This window comes from Solanum pennellii, chromosome 10 (genome assembly GCF_001406875.1).
Source record: "Solanum pennellii chromosome 10, SPENNV200".
NCBI lineage: Eukaryota > Viridiplantae > Streptophyta > Magnoliopsida > Solanales > Solanaceae > Solanum > Solanum pennellii.
Window position 1 is genome coordinate 37,813,435 of NC_028646.1, and position 12,703 is coordinate 37,826,137.

Below are 12,703 nucleotides of genomic sequence, written 5' to 3' on the forward strand. Positions count from 1 at the left end.
TAAACACGATATTATTTTACATACAATATTGCGTAGTAACGAACATTAATATTATAAGGAAAATGAGGTTATAACATCTTATCATTTATCCTTAATAACATAAGCATAAATTTATGACTCTAAAAAAATTATCAGTCTGTGTAGCATAGGCAACAGTGTCAATGAGCAACTACACATGAGCCAAGTACATGAATATTTAATTGTGCTGAACAAGAAAAAGAACAAGAACAAGAAGTTCAGAATTTTCGATTGTTTTAAAATGAAATGAAATTTTTAGTGTGAACAAATGTTTGTTGTGTCTTATCGGAGAGGTCACAATTATTTGGAAAAGTTGCAAATTTTCGAAAATGTCATAACCTTTCATAAAAGTATCAAATTTTCATAAAAATCACAACTTTTCATAAAAGATAACTTTTCGTAAAACTCATAACTTTTCATGAAATGGAAGACTAGTTTTTGAAATAAATAAATTAAAAGAAAATCTTTATTTGTGGTGGCGTCACCTACGCAGGCCTATGGTTCTCTTTCATATATACATATGTTGATATAATATATGATACGTGATGATAGTTTCTCAAAGTATAAATTTTAGTCATAAATTATGATAGAAATAAGGTTTAGATTAAACATAGTTCTACTTGTTATTGATGTTTGAATAAGTTTCATTTACTTACATTATCATGCACCCAATAAGAGATTGGAGGTGTTACATATGATATAAAATCAGAACATGCAAAGAATATTTAACATTTATGTGTGAATTCTATGATTGAATTAAACCAACAAAACCTAGATCTTGAGGAAGGGTAAGCTATACTAACACATGGTTGTCAGACAAATAATTTAAGTGAAGAACAACTCATGGAACTCACTTTAGTAGCAATAAGATCGATGGATGGCAAATGTAAACGTTTCTAGAAACATCTTAATTTTATGGCTATTGCTTACATCCCTCTCCTCTTAATAAGCTCGATGTATTGAAGATGTAAACGTTTCTAGAACAATCCATGGAACTCACTTCAGTAGCAACAAAAACATCCTTTTTTGTTGTTTTGTTTTGTTTTGGTGAGTGTCAGATTGCACATCTTCATTTGTTTTAATAATCTAGTTTGCTTATACCCATTAAACATGTAATAAAAAAGTAAAAAATTGTAAGATAATCACCCTATTAAAATGCATAAATACTCTCAAACTTAATAATAAAGAATTTTAGAGAAATACACAAGACCTCCCAAAAAACTACCCTAGATAGGTAAAAGAGTCTATAATAATTGAAATTCATAATCCTCAATTCCTATTAAAAGGAAATAGATGTAGAAGCTCCAGGAAATGATCGTCTTCATTTTCATCTAAGAAATATCACTTATCCTGCAAGCAGATTTTCCAAGTTGCATAGCAAGGGTAATTTTAATACCAAGAACACATGAGTATTTTTCACGTGAATACACCCTATAATATGATGAAAATAAATCCTAAAACATGTAACTTAGAGATATAGTTTTGACCCCGATCCTTCGATCACCACCAGTTCTACCAAGTTGTACAACATTTAAACTCATATGGTCAATCTCAAGTCACTCCACCTTGTTCCACTACATACTCTACCATTCTAGTTCATTCGACACTCATATAACATCATAAAAGTATCATTCTATCACATAAAGGCTTTCTAAAAAATTACTCATTCTACCGACACAAAAATTCCTCTTTTGTTTCCATTCCTAAATTTACAACCATCCCTAAATTTGTTATAAGTTTGTACAACTAACCCTCAATCTCTTAGCTAAACAACCTGAATGAACAATTTCATACATCATACTCAACCACCACAACAACCCACATAAGATTTCAGCACACCTTTAAAGAATCAAAACGACCCAAAGGATCCCCCAAGACATAATCTACATATGGTGTCCAGTGGCACTCCTGGTTATTATAATAATCTCTCCAACATTTAACATTGATCAAGAGTAGTCATAGGCCAACATATAACAATCACATTGTGATAAAAACGGACCTTTCATCGAACCCATACTCAAACAATCACATGAGCAGTCGTTGTATCTGAGCCAATCGTCAGCAACTTGTACTGACATGGTAACCTGAGCCAACAATATTGATATCTCATACCAAGCATGGTATCTGACCCACCAATTACGTACCTGACGTGGTTTCCGAGTAAACCAACAGATATCATGTACTAGGCGTGGTACCCAAGTCAACCATTAGTATTTATCATGTGTCGTGACCAAGTAAACTGACTATAAAAAATCACAATGAAAATATATAAAGTTACACTTGTTAATCCTAGTAAACATATCATTTTATGATATATGACATTTATATTTATACTACATTCATTCCACTAACATAGATTATATAGGTATTACTAATGAGTAAGGTAGCAAACACATATAATATAAATGATAATAAAACAACCATAACCCACGCTAAAGGAATCTTTCCGGACCGTTTTCTTCTCGTAACTTATTTAACCCCGAATCACCACCCATATGCTAACACCCAACAATTATAACAAGCTTCAAGTTAGCTAATCAGATCAATTACCTTTCTAAAAAAACTCTAAAAACGTTCTTGTAAAACACATTCATAACATGTTCATACATTCACTTTCACGTACATAGAAACCAAACCTAGGAACTATCCTATCAAGGTAAACATGTGCAATGCATAAACAAGGTCCCATATCCTTGACCATACTAGTACACCTATCAAGTCATCCTAGTTACATGGAATGCATAACATACTTCACATACATTTACCGTCATGCATAGTAGTAGACATCTAGTAAATATGAGATCAACTTTCATTAGGCACCATGACCCTTTACTACAATATAAGCATGCATAATGTGCGAGTATGTGTGTACATTGGTCTACATGATCACATAATGGCTATCAATAACACCTTGAGGCATCCACCCTCTTACGACCACAATGCACAACAAACAGTAGACCACACAACACCTTTTAGCATACAAGGCAATACAATCTTCACATTACATTCAAGTCTCTTAACCTTAGATATTAACACATTTACATAGGGGTACATGGGTAGGGAGCATCATTCCTTAATATCTCATTAATGGCATCACCTACACATAACCCTAAAAAAATCATTCTCGTGCTCATAACAATAGTGACATAATCTAGATTCACAACTTAGAGTAGAAAACTAGGCATAGTCTTCACATTGGGTGCTTCATCACCAACACAAATTCATATTATAATTACCTTCAAGTCAATGTTCACATAACATATATATTGTCAATAAAGTAAACACTTCCACCATAAGTGGACCATACCACAAAAGACCATACAAGACTTCATCAACTACAATAATATACAAAAGTAGAGAGGAAGAGTAGACCTTACCAACTCATCAAACCTTTTTGATCAACATTGATCAATACACCCATTCATCAATAATACATGTATAGGGAAGTAGATAAATGTACTTTAAGAATGAAATAAACCATGTACAGGTCGTTACAAGATCATGATACAACTAGTGCAAAGCATCACCATTGTTCTAGATAATAGATAGGCATAGATCATCAAGTAATTTGCTCATCAATCATAATGTATCAATAATATACATTTAGATAAGTAGTTAAGGATATATTTACTCAAACAAAATCATGCTTCGTCTACCCTAAAATTTAGATCATGTCATATACATTACAACATTCACTTTATAGGCTAGAAGAATCTAAATCAATCTTTACCAATTCAATTGTTATCTATTCATATTAGATCAATTATACCTAATTATAATAACATTATACATATAAGAAGTAGCTAAGGACAATGTACCATGATCGAGTCACATAACAACCATCTTAACGTCAAGATCACAGTTACAACTTGATAGACTAGAAGAACCTACATCAATTTAAACCAAGCCTTCTTTACTTTGATCATAAATATTCCTATCCATAATTCAATCATGATATTAACCTAAAAAACTAGCTACAAGCAACTTAACATAATCCAAAATCTTATAACAATCACCATGAAGCCAAACTTACAGTGAATAGATTAGACATAGACTAGTTCTGTTCAAATCTTCATACATTGTTCCAATTTGATAATTAATCAACAATTCACCATTAATATACTTAAATAAAAATAAATATGATTAATTCAACGTAATAGAATCACAATTAAATCAATAACAAGTCATGATCACAATGTACATGCAAAGGCTAAATCGATTTAGGAAGGGACATGAGTTCACAATTCAATTGGATTGTTTTTCACGTTAAAACCATCACATTATCTACAATTCATCATGATTAAGTCATTAAAAACGTTTTGATAAATAACCCATTGTTAGATTGAAGAAGAAGAAGTTTGATCATGAAATCTCTTTTTGAAACTTTGAGATTAACGCTCAGAATGGAAGGATAACTAGATATAAAGGATCACCATACCTTTGTCTAGTTTAAAACCAATAAAACTTGATGAATATCCATAAGAATCCAACTCCAAGTTGTTCTTAAGCTTCACCTTCAATGGAGGTTTCTAGGGAGAATATTTTTTGAGGGAAAGTTTATTTCGTATGAATTGGATTGGGAATGGGTTGATCACGTTTTTGATCACTTATATACACCAAAAAATAGCTAAATAAATCAAGTAGGGTCACTCAAAAATAGCACCAACTTACATCGACGGACCCAATGATGAGGCATTCATCCATCGACGGGTCGTTCTGTGCCCTTAGTTGATAGGGTCTGATGCTGTCATGTGGCCAAGCCTTCTCCAGGCTAAGTGCCCATCGACGCCTCCCCATCGACGAGGCGTTAGTCAACTAACAGGGCGTCGTTTGGCTCGTCAATTGACACTGCCAAAGTAGTGTCTGGACAACCCTTGGTCCTTCTTGTAAGCTCTTTTGCGGGACCCTTGAGAAGTCTTACCCGAATGTTTCCAACATAAATATGCACATTGACAAGTCAAGAACATTAAATGAAACTTTCACCCAAAATACACACATTAAACTCGTCCAAACATGCTAGGCCCCATCAAGACATACTTAAACGTCTCAAGGGCTAACTTTCGAACGTCTAGGGTTATCTTTTGGACGTCTTAGACGTTCTTGAACGTTTGACCTCCAAACTTCATGAAACTTCATATAATTCCTATCAACATCATTATAACTAATTTTAATACTTTACAAGCTCATGACATACAAATAGAAGCACCTATAGACACATGAGACACATAATAGACTAGTCGTTGAACATCTTGGTCGTCCCTTGACGTTTGACTTCTAAATAACTTCAAACTTTAAATGCTGCCTCAAAACCATATTATAATCCATTTAAGAACATTAGACCCTTATGACGAACATGTTGGTCTCTAGACACTTAAACTCATTTTGGGGGTCTCACAGTTATATAGTTTGGGAAAAGGCTCGTGCTTTATACACTAATAACATCTCTCGATTCTATAATGTAATATCTCGATTGACAAACTTAAGGAAACAAGATTCCAATATGTCTACTTACTTGGGACAGGTACATGTAGTCATAGAGGAATTCAACACGCTAATACCAGTAACTATGAATGTGGAAAAATAACAAGAACACAAACAAACATTGTTTCTGGTTCTTACTCTTCCTAGACTTCCTCTTGATCATGATTTTGTGCGTGATCCGATATTAGCAAGCCCTACAGTTCCTACAATCGGTGAATTATTCTATTATCTCCTTCGTCTTGTGGCACCTCATAGTCACGAAGTAGTTTCATCACCATCCATTGACTTCTCTATTCTCACATCTTAAAACATTGAAAAACATACATATCAGTCTACGGAGAATCGGCGAGGGTGAGGACATTTTGGGAAATCGCAATCCAAGTGTAGTCATTGTCATAAGCTTGTACACACTCGTGACGTATGTCATATTTTGCATGTTCCACCACCCGATTATGATCCTATTGTTCTAAAGAAAAATAATGAGTTCCTTCGAAATCGTGCAACTAAACAAATATCTCCACCAGAAGCATCACTATATGGTACTCAACCTAATTAACCATCCAATAATTCTCATATTGCTCAGACAGAAAATAATGAGTTCCTTCAGTATCGTGCAAATAAGAAAACGTCTCCACAAGTAGTTTCAGTTGCACAACCTGATGTGTCTGTTGTGGGTAATTATTTTGCTTGTATGTCACAGTCTAGTACTCTTGGAACATGGGTCATGGACTATGGGGCTTCTGATCATATCTTTGGTAATAAATCACTTTTATATGATATTGTTTATTCGCAATATCTTCCAGCTATTACTTTAGCCGATGGGATCTACACAAAACATAAAGGGGTCGAAAGAGAAAAACCCCTATCTTCTGTCACCCTAGACTCTATTCATTATGTCAGTGGTTCTCCTTTTAATCTAGCATCTGTTAGTCATTTGAAGAAAGCCCTACATTGTAGCATAACTTTTTTCGATGATTTCTTTCTCATACAGAACCGCAGTACGGGACATATGATTGGAACAGGACATGAATCACAAGGCCTTTACTATCTTAACTCTTCAAATTCCTTAACATCATGATCTGTTATAGATTCTCCAGATCTAATTCACAAACGTTTGGGAGATCCGAGTCTATCATAACTCCAAAACATTGTTCCTAGTTTGTCTATTTTATCAACATTAGATTGTGAGCCGTGTAAACTCACTCGTGTTAGGTTTTCTCATTGTACTGAGGGTAGCTTAGAGTCTAGGTCGTTCAGAGTCTAGTTCATTAGTTCATTCTGATATTTGGGGTCCTAGTAGAATTAGTTACACCTTAGGATCTTGTTGTTTTGTTAGTTTCGTTGATGATTATTCAAGAATTTTAATGGAAGATCATTTTGAGTTATTTTCTATTTTCCAAATTTTCTTTGCTGAAATACAAAATCTGTTTGGGGTTTCTATTCGTACTTTCCGTAGTGATAATGCCTTAAAATACTTATCCTCTCAATTTTAGGAGTTTATGACTCATCAAGTCATTATTCACCAGACTACTTGTCCATACACCCCTCAAAAAATTGTGTAGCTAAAAGAAATAATCGGCATCTTATTCAGACCGCTCATACTCTTCTCCTAGAATCCAATTTTCCGCTGTGTTTTTGGGGAGATGGAGTTTTTACGTCTTGTTATTTGATAAATAGAATGTCTTCTTCTTTTATTCAGATTTAGGTTCAACATTCCATACTGTTTCTTCAGTAACATCTCTATCCTATTCCCCCTGGTGTCTTTGGGAGCACAAGCTTTGTTCATAACTTAGCCCAAGGAAAAGATAAATTATCACCTCGTTCCCTTAAATGTGTCTTTCTTGGTTACTCTCGAGTCCAAAAAGTGTATCGTTTTTATTCACATGATTTTTATCGATACCTTATGTCCGCTGATGTTACATTTTTTGAATCTCAGCCTTACTATTAATCTTCTAATCATCCTGATGTATCTATGGTCTTACCCATACCTCAAGTTTTACCTTTGCCAACCTTTCAGGAATATACAATTACTTCTACATCTCCAGTTGTAGTGCCACCACTACTAACTTATCATTGCCTCCACATTTAATAGTAGTCCCAGATGATTCATGTCTTTCGCCAAACCCTGCTACTACTGTGGACTTGTCTCCACCTAGCCCATCGCTTACACTTCAAAAAGGTATACGATCTACTCGAAATAATAACCCATATTATACATTCTTAAGTTATCATCGTCTATCATCACCCTATTATGCCTTCATGTCGTTTTGTCCTCTGTTTCAATTCATAAAACTACAAGTGAAACACTTTCTCATTCTCGATGGAGGCAGGCTATGGTTGATGAGATGTTTGCTTTACATAACAATGGTACTTGGTATCTTGTCTCGCTTCCTGCAGGTAAATCTACTGTTTGTTGTCATTGGGTTTATGCAGTCAACATTGGTAAAGACGATCAGGTTGATCGACTTAAGGCTCGCCTTGATACCAAAAATTATACTTAGATATTTGGGCTAGATTATAGTGAAATTTTCAATCCTGGCTAAAATAACATTTGCTCGTCTTTTTCTATCTATTCTACAAATCTTTATTGGCCACTTTATCAGTTTGACATTAAGAATGATTTTGTGCATGGTGATCTTGAGGAAGAAGTCTATATGGAGAAACCACCTGGTTTTATTTCTCTGGGGAGTCTAGTAGCCTTGTGTGTTAATTGCCTAGGTCACTCAATTGTACGAAACACTCTCCTCGAGCTTGATTTGTGAATTTCAGCACATTAAATTCATGAGTTTGTCATGACTCATAATGTAGCTGATCACTCTGTGTTTTATCGACATTCTGCACCAAGTCGATGTATCTATTTGATTATTTACGTTGATGATATTGTTATCATTGGTAATGATCAAGATGGTATCACCAATTAAAATAAACATCTCTTTAACCACTTTCTTACTACAGACCTTGGCAATTGAAGTATTTTCTAGGTATTGAGGTTGCTCAGTCTAGATCAGGTATTGCTATTTCTCAATGCAATTATGCCTTATAAATTCTTGAGGAGACATGAATGATAAGATGTAAATCTATTGGCACTCCTATGGATCCGAATGTTAAACTTCTTCCGGAACAGGGGGAGCCTATTAGTAATCCCGAAAGGTATAGACGACTTGTTAGAAAGTTGAATTATCTCACAGTGACTAGACATGACATCTTTTTTCTGGTTAGTGTTGTAAGCCAGTTTATCACTTCCCCTTATGATAGTAATTGGGAATCAATTTTTCGTATTCTGCAATATATAAAGTCAGCTCTTGGTACAGGACTACTCTTTAAGGATCAAGGCCATGAGAATATCATCAGATATACAGATTTTGATTTGGCAGGATTACCCTCTGACAAACGTTCGACATTTGGATATTGTGTTTTAGTTGGAGGTAATTTGCTGTCATGAAAGAGTGAAAAATAGAATGTGGTTGCTCGATCTAGTGCAGAATCAGAATGTCGAGCAATGGCGACAGTAACTTGTGAGCTAGTTTGGCTCAAACAGTTGCTAAAAGAACTATAATCTGGCAAAATTGATCAGATGGAACTTGTGTGTGATAATCAAGAGGCTCTTCATATCACATCAAATCCATTTTTAATGAAATTACTAAGCATACTGAGATTGACTGTCACTTTGTCAGAGAAAAGATACTCTTTGGAGTTATTGTTACAAAATTTGTGAAGTCAAATGATCAGCTTGCAGAATGTTCACCGGTCTGTCACATGTCCTCGTATTAATTACATTTGTCACAATCTAGGTACATATGATTTGTATGCACAAGCTTGTGGGGGAGTGTTAGAATAAAATTAAGTATCTCTTACTTAGAATAGAAAAAGGAATAAGAATAGGAATAGGAATCCTAGTCAGAAAAGGGTTTCAATGTAGTGTCTATAAATAGTGTTTCAATGTAACAATTTAGATATTCAATAATATTTTCTCATATATTTCTCAAATAAATTATGGAGGATACTATAGTGGCCTTGATTCTATATAGAGGGAGATGGTGTAGTAGGAATATTCCCATAATAGTCCATCCCTGTAGCACAATGCTATATGTTATATCCAGAGATTGTTGAGAGTAGCCTCCCAATCCATCCTAGTGTCGGATTTTTTATGAATTACTTTTCCTATGTATGTTAAAGTTTTTATCCATATATTAATAGTCTTTGCATTCATAAAACTCAATGATTCACACTACCTAGAAATATTACCCATTTGTGAGGTTCCCTAAAGAGGCTATTGAGGACCCATATAATCATAACTCCAAGTTCCTAGGCTAGGGTGCTCTTTTGAATCTAGTTTTTGATCTTTGTGAGTTGCTTGAAAGAGAATTCGTGAAGTGGAGAACTAGAGTAATAATTCTTCTTGGATTTGATTATAAAAGTAGAGACCGAACATTGTTGAATTCTTAACTTACTAGAAATAGAGGTTTAGATTTAGAAATTGGATTACTTGTTTTTTAACAAGATTTATATCGAAAGGATATTTTGTGACATAACACCTTGAGACTGAAAGGAGATTAGGGTTGATTTATGATGATCTAGCCTATCTATGATTGAATAGCATGTTGGATTGCAATGGATCATGAGTGTGGTTATAATTCCAAATTTCCCAAATCCCATATATCCCATACTTGATATAGTTTTTTCCCAAATCCTTTGTAAGGTTCAACAATTTCTCTTAATTTGATAGTCTAGTATACATGTTTAGGTTCAAAAATGTAACTCTTCATTATTTGTCTTTATGTTGCAGACAAATTGTTTCTTGTTGGGTTATAATCAAACTGTTTTGTTGTATATTTGTTGCTAGCGACAACTTAATCTTAGAACTTATTTTGAGGGTAATTTCAACATTATAAAAATAGGGCGTCGTTGCCGGGGAAATGAGTCGTATAGAATCTATTTAGGATTTCTATTTTACTTGATTCTATATAAATTGTGAATATATTTAGGATTTTTATTTTACTTGATTCTATCTAAATTTTGATTAGTTTTCTTTACTTTTTTTGGTTGTGTTTCGATGGCCTTTTTTTATCATCATATATTTGTGAGTTTGAAATTTCAACTCTTAGGACCATGGTGAGAACAAGAGAGAAGGTATATGGCAAGCAAGATCAAAGAGGGGTCTCGTGACTTCCACCTAAGAAGGTTCTATCACATTGTGATACTCTAGTTTGATATCTCAAATTTTGAAGTTTATGCAGAAACAATAAAATGGATTGTGGTTGACATTGAGGATATATTGGGCCATTGCAAACAACAAAAATCAATAACAATAAGAAGCCAAAATTGGTGTGATGATACTAAAGTTGCAAGAAAAAACTGAAAAAAGATCAATTATGTCAAAACATAAAGTAGACCCTATGTATGACATGGCATATAAAACCCCGAAAGGCCGTACACAATCCACTTATCATACATCATATATGATAAAAGAACAAAGAGTTTTAAAAGTATAGTTTCAAATAAAAGAGTTTGGCAAAATGTAGCGGAAGTCGACCATAAGTCTCAAAGTCATCTAATATATCAAATGATTGATTGGAATGTAACACATACGTCACATCCAATATATAAAATTAGAGTGTTGGTCAACAGAATCATGAGGACTCACCAATCTTCAATGTGTTTATGGGATCACTAGCCAAGAATATGGGATATAGGAGTGGTTAGCTTAGTACATTAATGTATTAAGTATGATATTAATGCATACGAGTTACGAAATCATGAAAAAGGGGACTTTATATGATATGCAATGACCAAGCTAAATCATACAATGAAATGTTAGAAATCATAAGTCATAAACATCATTAATGGAAGCTAAGCATCTTTAAATCTTATTTAAGACATTTTGTAAAAGTAACCTTAGTTCACTATTATGGGAGATTTACCTTTAAAACACATAGACCATGTGAGCTACATGAAATCTGGTGTCTTTCGCACAATGAAAGATTTTTCTTACTTTCAAAGATAAGAACTATAAAGTTCTAGCTTAGGTGGATCCACTACCTATTGTTTATATAAGACAATAATCCTATGGTGGAACATTGTTATTGGATAGTTACATTGCTACTAGGAACCAGACCTCAACTACGAGAGTGCTTCCATCTCAATATCCTCTCGGTGTTAAGCGTTGATCCCTTGAAATAGTCATTATTCATATTCAACGTTTTGTCCATGAAAAGACACAGTAAAGTAACCACTCAAATCTAATGTTTATTAGAATAGCTTCTTATTCTTGATTCAACTTAGATGTGAACACCATTAAAACCATATGAATTCTTTGTGTAAGAAAATATTTTTACAATCATGTTATGAGTACTTTGTGATAAATCCTTTCCCAACGTCGATGATGTACTCTCAAAGCAATCTAAAATCATTTTCATCATCTTCACAAAGAATTACGCATATCTTCATTAATTCATCTTTTATAGTTCAAAAGCTTCTTCAAATGATCAAAATTAAGAAATCATGGATCATGCATGGGTTCAAGTAAATTCAACTTTAAAACTTGCAATTATCTAAATTCATTAATAAAAAAAATATAAAAAAATCAATGGGATTATAATTGAAAAGAACCCTTGAGATTAAATAAACCCTAAGGGTCGTTTGGTTACTTTATAAGAGACATTTTATTCATGTATAAAAAGATACATTACTTTTACTATGTTTGGTAGAAGTTTTGTATCAGGTATAAATGTCAACATAACTTATACCATGTTTAGTTGCATTTTTGTAGTCCTACATAATTAATAATAACATAACTTTATGAGTTAATATATGATAGGTTAGAAGGTGGAATAAGTTATGTGGGTATTAGTTATACATGTATTAAAGTGATGAATTACATATTTACCCTATTAATTTATTTTATTGTTTTTAATTGGAAACTTTACTATTTTTCTATATATAGGTTTGTTGTTTTTATTTATTGTTTATATTTAGACCATTTTTATTTCTTTTAATTTATTTTATTTTTTAATTGGAAACTTTACTGTTTCCTATCAACATGTATTGGTTTTATTGCTTATTATATATAGATAATTTTCTGTCATGACTGTAAAATAGACCCTAGGAGAAACCGGCGTCGTTGACCTCTCAGAGGTCGCAGACAAGTCTAAATACGTCATCGTTACATCATCTAGGTTAATTTTAGCAGAAAATTTGAAACTTT